This window comes from Priapulus caudatus, unplaced genomic scaffold (genome assembly GCF_000485595.1).
Source record: "Priapulus caudatus unplaced genomic scaffold, Priapulus_caudatus-5.0.1 Scaffold2355, whole genome shotgun sequence".
Taxonomy (NCBI): Eukaryota; Metazoa; Priapulida; class Priapulimorpha; order Priapulimorphida; family Priapulidae; genus Priapulus; species Priapulus caudatus.
In genome coordinates, this window is record NW_014579416.1 from 14268 (window position 1) to 23592 (window position 9325).

Genomic DNA, 9325 nt, shown 5'->3' on the forward strand with positions numbered 1-9325 from the left:
ATTTCTCATAAGACTATACACAACACTCCACACCTTTAAAACATGTGGGTCAAACGATTCTTCAGTACTCTTTGTACCGTATCCAAATGTTTACGGACGGACGGACGGCGGAGAGCGGACCGTACCCGACGACACCCCATTCAATAGTCTCATTCTTGACCATGACAAGCGTTCAGCTACATATAAAATGAGGCCAGTCTCCCTTTCAGCAGAAACAAGCCAAATCTGTGTCTTTTGCTAAACCAAACAAAAAAATTTATACCCTCAAAAGAATGTGCTCGAGTATGTTATGTGACTCTTTTTGTGTTAGAGTGCTGTTGCGTGTGATGGATGAGTGGTGGGCTGTTGTTTCACTGCGTTATTATGTTGTGTGTTGTGGTGTGTTGGTTGTCGGTGTGGGGGTAGTGTTGGTATTGGTATTGTGTAGTGATGTGTATGTTTGTGGTTGGTGTGTGTGTGTTTCTCATGTGTATGTATGTTGTTGTTTGTGTGTGGGGCATGTGCGTGCTGCGCGGACCTCTTTCTACGCCCTGCCACACCGTGACGTCACACTGATTGACGGCTTACAGCTTTGCTCGGAGCTGTCGCCGCGGTCCGCCATTACGACACCCCATCTAGCGCCTGCGTCTCACACGTCCTGGCTGATGCAGAATCCATTTAGTCTGGACACTTGACTTCCCGTCTTACATCATCTCTGCCAAAGATGGAAGGGGAAAGCACAAATTCACGCACTTCGACCGCTACTGCCTGCTGCTTCACTGCCTATCTGTTGTTACTGATACTGCTGTACTGTACTGCTGCTACTACTGATCTATTTACTGCTGCTGGCTACATCTGTTGCATTACTGCTGCTGCTGTATGTACTGCTACTTACTGCTGCTTCTGCTGACTATTACTGTTTGTATACCTTGCTGCGGCTGCTACTGCTACTGCTTACTGTCTTCTGCTCCTACATACTGCTCTATTATTTGCTTCTCTCTGCGCTGCGCTGATGCTACTGACTGCCTTCTGCTACTCTGCTGCTCGCTACTGCTGCTCTACTGCCTGCTGCTGCTGCTGTGCTATGGGTGGTTGGTGTTCTACTTCTGCTGTTACTGTCCGCTTAGCTGCTGACTACCTGCTGCTACTGCTTGCTAACGCTTGTTGTTGTGGGCTTGTTGTTTTCTGTCGCTTTACCAAAAAAAAAATAAAAAAAAAGCTCATGTCAAAGAAATAAAAAAAAACAAATTAACACAATAAAAAAACAAATGCAAAATCACCTGCTACTCCTTACTGCTGCTCGTCTGTATGGGTGATGTGTGCTGCTGCTGCTTACTGTCTGCTGCTGCTGTGGTGTGGTGCTGCTGCTCTGGCTGCTGCTACTCACTCTGCTGCTTGCTGCCTGCTCTGCTACTACTCCGCTGCTGCTGCTGGCTGGCTGTGTGGTTGCGGTGATGCTGCTGCTACTCCTCGCTTGCTGTGCTGTGGTTGCTGCTGCTGCTGCTACTTTATGTGCTGGTACTACTGCTAACTTACTCCTTACTACTGCTGCTGACATAACTACTGCTCCGTGTCTTGCCGCTTGCTCCGCTGCTGCCGCTGCTTGCCCCTGCTTGCCGCGCTGCCGCTGCTGTCCGCTGCTGCCGCTGCCTCATTGCCCTGCTATGCCGCTGCTCCGTCGCCGCTGCTGCCCTGCTGCGCTGCGCCGCTGCTGCCGCTGCGCCGCTGCTGCCCTGTGCGGGGCGCTTTTTTGCTGCCGTCTGCTGTCAGCTGCTGTCCCGCTTCTGCCGCTGCTGCCGCCTGCTGCTGCTGCTGATCTACCTGCTCTGCTACTGTCTGCTGCTGCTCTACTGCTGCGGCCTCTGATGTACTGCTGCTGCTGCTCTACTACTTAGGCATACTGCTGCCTGCAACTACTACTGCTGCCTACTGCCTGTCTGCTATGCTACTTACACCTACTACGGCTACTCTCCTGCTACTGCTCTTGTGTTAGTGCTGTGGAATGCTCTTTTTCATAGATTATGGGTCATCAGCATTGTAATAAGCGTTACATCGCTATGCTTGCTTTCGTTATATATCCTCTCATATCGTTATATTGGTTAATATTTATGTTTATTGTGAGAACGTCCGTAAGTACGTGGTGCGTTCGTCCTGCCACCGGCGTTCTAGCGTTCTTGATCGTGCCTGCGCGGCGTGCGACAGCGCGTCGCCGTGCGGCAGGCGTGAGCGCTTCGGAATGTGTGTGTGCGAGCGTGTGTGCGTGCTGCCTCTTGGCTGCTGCCGTGCGTGTGCGTGCGTACGTGCGCGCTAATGGCTGTGCGTGCGCGTGCTGCGTTGCGATCCGGCGTGCTTGCGCGCTTCACCGTCATGGAAGCATCCCATGTTCATGAATCTAAGTCCGCCAAATTCTCCCGTGGAAAACCTGTAACACAGAAGGAGAAAAGGTCATCCAGGCACTTCATTAAACTCGTAAGCGTAGCTACATCTTAGAGGTCTCCTCCCTCTCTCTCTCTCTCTTCTCTCTTCTCTCCGTTCTCATTCTCTCCCTCGCGCCTCTCTCTCTCGCTCTCTCCGCCTCTCTCTCTCGTCGCTTCTCTCTCTCTTCTCCTCTCTCTCTCTCTCTCTCTCTTCTTCTCTCCTTTCTCTCTCTCTCTCGGTCTCATTCTCTCTCTCGCCTCTCTCACTCTCTCCTCTCTTCTCGGCTTCTCTCTCTCTCTCTCTTCCTCCTTCTCTCTCTCCTTCTCTCTCTCTCCTCTCTCTCTCTCTCTTCTCTCTCTCCTCTTCCTCGCTCTCTCTCTCGCTCTCTCTCTCCTTTCTCCTTCTCTCTCGCTCTCTCTCTCTCTTTCTCTCTCTCTTCTCTTCCTCGCTCTTTCTCGCCCTCTCCGCCTCTTTATCTGCTCTCTCCTCTCTCTCTTCCGCTTCTCTCCTCCCTTTCTCTCTCTCTCTTTTCTCTCTCCTTCTGCCTCGCCTCTCGCTCGCCTCTCTCCTCTCCTCTCCTCTCTCTCTCTCTCCTCCTCTACTCTCTCTCTCTATCCTTCTCTCTCTCTCTCTTCCTCGCTCTTCTCTCCGCCTTATTCTCTCTCTCTCTCTCTCTCTTCTCGCTCTCTCTCTGCTCGTCATCTACTCTCCTGTCTCTCCTCTCTCCGCCCTCGCTCTCTCTCTCTCTCTCGCTCTACTCTCGTCCCCCCTCCTTCTCCCATCTCTCCACCAGGACTCTATCCCCCCCGGCCCCGCTTTCCTTACTACAACTGACTCAGCAGCGACTCACTGTCAGCCTAGGTATGACCTCTCTCTTCTCTCTCTCTTCTTCTCTCTCTCATCTCTCTCTCTCTCTCTCTCTCTCTCTCGTTCTCTCTCTCTCCTCTCTCTCCTCTCTCCTCTCTCTCTCCTTTCTCCTGTCTCTTCTCTCTCTCTCTCTCTCTTTCTCTCTCTTCAGGATCGACTCACGTCAGACGGTAGGGTAGGACCGTTCGAACGTCCACATGTGCAGGCGTGCGGGCAGGCTGTCGGACTGCCGTGGCAGAACTCTCCGCCGCGCGTCCCGACGTATTCGGTTACACACGCACACGGCTACCGCAGCGAGGCCTTCACGACTGTCGGTGACGATGATATTGCATGGAGCGGCGACGTCGTGATGATGATGATGATGATGATGCATATGGACATATCGACGGCACGGATAGATAACGTGATTATGTATGATGATGATGATGAGAAGCACGCAGTGACGAACGACGACGATAGAAGCTCTGTGATGATGATGATGTATTATGATGAGGCAGTTGACTACGGGCGGACGGATAGAAGCGCGAGTATTGATATCATGATGGATGATGGATGATGGCGAGGGCGGAGTGGGAGCGGTACGGGACTGACGGGAGGTGAGAAAGGTGGGCGGGGGGGTGGATTGGATGATTCAGGGGCGGTGATGGGAGGAGGGTGGTGAGGGGGCGGTGCTGGGCGGGTCGGTGGGGGGGGGGGGGGGTGGTGGTAGACGACGACGACGATTGGATGAGAGGGCAGGACGATCGACGGAGCTATCGGAGGGCGGGGTGGGGGGGGGGGTGATCACGGACGATCGCGATGAGCCGGTTTGATTGCATGTGGCGATCATGATGTTGGGAGCGGGGAGTGTGCACGACGACGTGACGATTGATGGAGCAGGACGATGCGACGATCGAGGAGGGGCGGGGGTGGTTGGAGTTGATGGATTTTTAGTTTATTGGGTGGGGGGGGGGGAGGAGGTGCGAGGGAGGGCGAGGCGGGCGCGACGACGACGTACGGAGCGGGGACGGGGCCAGCATCGACGACGACGATCGACGACGGCGGCGGAGGGGGGGCGATCAGCAGAGGATTTGGCAGGCGCAGACCTGGGATGAATATCAGTCCACCGCACGCAAGCGCAAACAATGATGTACAAAGTAGACGCAGAATTAGACTTAACACCCCCATTTTTGAATATCATTTTGACCTGACCGCCTAACACGCAAAGAGGGCTCAGGTACCAATAACAAGAAACACAGCACGAACGGAGGACACAGGGCAGCAAGAGATTCGGATGAAGCAATAGATGTCGGGAACTATAACGCAGAACAAAGCATAGCAAGTACATTCTGGTGTAAACAATAATATATGTGGCTTGGAAACAGAGAACGACATGGAACAACAGAGCAAGAATAGGTTCACAACATATGAGAGGTTGAACTTTATTAGAACGCGGAATACAACAGCGATCAGATTAATCTGGTATGGATACAACTCCAGAGCATGGGAGAGCGAGTTGAACAAGAGAGGCAATGTGAAGCGGAGAGTCAATGTAAGGAAAACACAACCAACAAACAACTCACTAACAGGCGCGAAAAACAGAATCGCCGGTGCGCGTCATCGTCGTCGTCATCATCGTCATTACCGCCATCGTCATCGTCGTCGTCATCATCGTCATTACCGCCATCGTCATCGTCGTCGTCATCATCGTCATTGCCGCCATCGTCATTGTCTTCGTTATCATCGTCATGATCCTCATCGTCATCGTTATCGACGTCGTCGTCGGCATGCGAGCTAAGATTAAAGAGCATGTGTTGTTCCTACCTCCCGCACGCACGCACGCACGCACGCACGCAGGCACGCACGCACGCACGCACACAGGCGCACGATACTGTACAATACAAAAATCCTACTCTACACTATATATATATCTACGCTATAATTCTATTAATGTCATCACTTTCTCGCGCGCACGAGACACTGAGTAAACGTTGTCACGTTACTACGACCGCAGCGCCACCTAATGGCCAAGTTGAGAGTAGCGCCGGTATGTATTGCTGGTGCTTGTGCTGTTCTCTTGTTTGTGTACTGCTGTACACTGGTATATATGGTGGCGCGCGCTAGTGTGTGAGTTGGCAGTGAGTGAGATAAAGAGCCAAGGAGTAGGCATGGGAAACGATTCTTAGGCAAACCTCGGGTGATTCCGCCACCCTCCTTCGTTCCAGCGGTTCTATCACGTTGGTGGTTGATGCACGTCTATACTTCACATGCCCTCATCGGTCACGTGATTTCGTGACGGAAATACAGATAAATTTATAAAACTTTAATTTCTTTGATTTGATCTTCGAGGAAATTTGTGTCATTTTGACAGGCTCAACGAAAATCGTACTGTCCCTAACGTTAAAAACTCGAAATTGCCTAGAATATTAGATTGCATTGGTAGTTTGCCTAGAATCGTAGATCTCTCTGAAAATTATATGGCTCTTGAAAAAGTAGGCCTATTCGAAATAGTTCGGGGAACGTGTGTTATGTACTACGTTGTTACGTATGGCCGAGGTTAGATGATAGTACACAATCGTCCTATCCGCCTGGAGTGATTTCATGGGTAGCTGCAACCAATCAGCTTTGGGATAAGGGCGTTCCAAGTGACAATGCAATGACGGACAACAGTATATATCGATTCTTTAATCTGCATCGTTTCTGATATTAAAGCAGCATGAAGGTGATAGCCTTTTTAAACTTACAACATTTAATCAGCTAATTAACAGCTAATTAAGAGCTAATTAACAGCTTAACCATCATTTTGCATGAGCCAACTGTGACGTATCAACACGTTACGCTGTGACGTATGAATACCACACTGTGACGTATCATCACGTCACGCTATGACGTATTAACACGTTACGCTGTGACGTATGAATACTACACTGTAAGGTATCATCACGTTACGCTGTGACGTATCAACACGTGACACTGTGACGTATCAACACGTGACATTGTGACGTATCAGCACATGACACGGTGAGGTGTCAACACTTTACTCTGTAATGTATTAACACGTGAATATTATTCTTTATAAAAAATTGATTAGATACACTCCGTCACAAAGACGTCGTGTATGCATTACGTCATCCCGTCGCCTCGTGATTGGTTAGACTCACCTGCGACGTGGTGTTGGCCGGAAGCTGGTTGCCGCACCACTTCCGGTCGGCGTCCATGCCTGTCTCTACGTCTATCGTGTCGGGATCTACATCCTCGTGTAGATAGAGAGCGATGAAGCCCTCTCTCCTGCCACACTGCTGCCTGCATCACAGTTTAAAGTTAGCTATCAAATACTAGTATATAGTATTACCTACGACTAACCCTAACCCTCTCTCCTGCCACACTGCTGCCAGCATTACAGCCTAATATCAGCTATCTAGGAAGAGTATTTACTTTTGCCTAACCCTAACCCTAACCATCTCTCTTACTACTAGTATCTACTCTTACCTAACCTTAATCCTAACCCTAACCCTAACCCTCTCTCCTACTACTGGTATCTACTCTTACCTAACCTTAACCCTAACCCTAACCCTAACCCTGACCCCAACCCTCTCTCATAATACTAGTATCTACTCTTACCTAAGCCTAACCCTAACCGTCTCCCTCCTTCCTTGTTCTATCAGACTACAACCCACCATTATTGTTATTGTTAACATATATTAGATCATTTTTAACATTATTAACAATTATATATCATTATTATCAAGCATGTTTTAGTAACTTATAACAGAAACTATGAAATAAAGCTGTAGAAATCTCACAGCTATGTATTATTATGCCTGTACGGCGTGGACTTGTCATACTCGCTGTAGCTCATAAATTCGCTAGAAAACATTAAAACCGCCACAATTAGTGGCTTCGGCATCTAATTGCATTTCTGCCAATTTTATTATGCCACAGATGAGGAATATTATTTATTTCTATAGCGTAATAACGTTAAATGCATATTACCCCCACCCCCATAATGAACAGCAAGTTAAAAACTAGATACGATTACTAGATACACTTACAAAATAATTGTTAAACGCTAGTATACTGGTTAAACCAAGTATACTGTATCTATATTTATTGCATTATTCAATTGAGTTGGTGTTAATAAATTAATAATAAATTCTATAACTATTTAGATATTATTTATATTGCAGTTATATTTGTACTATTATACGAGGAAACAAACAAGAAGTAGCAATTGTAAAGATACGCGAGTATAGTAGTTAAACCAAGTATACTATATTTATCTATATTATATTATTTACTAATTGTTATTATTGTATTAATAATATTTTTTTTTAACTATTTACATATTATGTACATTACTGGCATACTGTAGTTATACTAGTATACGAGAAGAAACAGTAGAAGGAATAGTCGCAAAGAAGCGACTACACTTGATGAAGTGCGAGAAAACGACACGTATTAACATGGATTAGTATGGGTTCATACGTATTAACATGGATTAGTATTGGTTTGTGCGTATTAACATGGATTAGTATTGGTTTTTAGGTATTAAAATGGATTAGTATTGGTTTTTAGGTATTAACATGGATTAGTATGGGTTTGTACGTATTAACATGGATTACTATGGGTTTTTTGGTATTAACATGGATTAGTACGGATTAGTCTGGGCTAACATCGGTTAATACGGGTTAATATGGAGAAAGAGAAGTCAGATAAGACGCACAAATAGGGCGCTGAATGAAGTCAGGAGCGGAGGTGGCTGGCTTAATTTGTACTTGCCCTTACTTGACCTCAATCATTTGACCTTGAAAGATATTGTGTGGCTCAGCGTATAACTGTTTGCTGCAAAGAAGCAGCGCTCTGGCAACGTAATCACCATGGCAACAAGAAACAAAGTACGAAAAACTGCGCTATGCATGCTGGGTGCATTTATTGCGCTCATAATCAAAAACACACACAATAATAAAACAACAAAAAAACTTAAATCGTAAAGTAATAGGTCGATCGAATTGACAGAGTGCGGAGTGGCGTCATCATGACACTGTTGCCATGGCAACGGCGGTGGCGACAAGCGCCAGTAATACGTTAGCGTAAACCGCCGACGCGTCACCTAAAACAAAAACAAAGAATGTTGCAAATAAAGAGGGAAACAAAAATGTGAGGTAATGAAAGTGTCAATGACACTGTAGCTCACCTTGGGTGTGATAGAAGAGGGAGGGGACATATATAAAGCAAGAGTATATATTGGAGAACTCCCATTATATAGCATATCTCCCATTATATACTCTTGATAATGATATATGCATAAGTTTTGATGCGAAAATAAATGTTTTAGATCTGAGATCTTGACAAAAGATGCCGCTACGCCTAAATGATCGCCATTTTGGTTTTCGAATATTGCGCAAATAAAAACAATTAAATATTCCAGTCAAATTACTGTAACGAAGAATCTAAAACACAATATTACACGTATATAGGTATGAGTGTAGAGTTGTTGAGCAGTTAGACGAAATAAACGTAATAGGACGTTGTCATTTCTCCTATAGAAGTAACAACTGATTTGGGGCTAGCTTTACACATTCACATACCAAAATGTAACACAATCTAATGAATTTAGAACTGACTTATGGCCATTTCCATTTTTGCCAAAAATTGGACGTGGCTCGAAAGTAGGTCGACTGGCGTGCTCCAAAATAGGATGTTCAAACCTCTCCCATAGGAGTAACAACTGCATGCAATTTGAAACATGTGGGTCAAACGGTTCTTGAGTTCTCGTTGACCGTAGGCAGACACTGAAATGCATTTGAAATTGCCGAAATTTACCTAATTTTCATAATTAAAAAAATAATCAAAACCTGTGTGATATGTTTTGGGGCCAGTCCTCATTCATTCACATACTAGAAATGAGCAAAATCCGTTGAACCTGAACTGACTGCCTTATGGCCATTTACATTTTTGCCAAAAAGTGGACGTGGCTCGAATGTAGGTCAACTGGCGTGCTCCAAAATAGGACGTTCAAACATCTCCCATAGAAGTAACAACTATATGCAATTTAAAACATGTGGGTCAAACGGATCTTCAG

At 46.5% G+C, this 9325-nt stretch overlaps 1 long non-coding RNA gene across 1 annotated transcript in view; it reads right to left on the minus strand.

The window, feature by feature from the left end:
- Positions 1-2377: 2377 nt before the first annotated feature.
- The window catches only part of LOC106818583, a 12034-nt gene continuing 5086 nt past the window's right edge, over positions 2378-9325 (minus strand). Inside the window, exons 2-3 of the long non-coding RNA XR_001395249.1 lie at positions 3427-3564; positions 2378-2401 (exon numbers count right to left, since the gene is read on the minus strand). This is a non-coding gene — a long non-coding RNA (uncharacterized LOC106818583). The remainder of the gene's footprint in view (positions 2402-3426; positions 3565-9325) is intronic.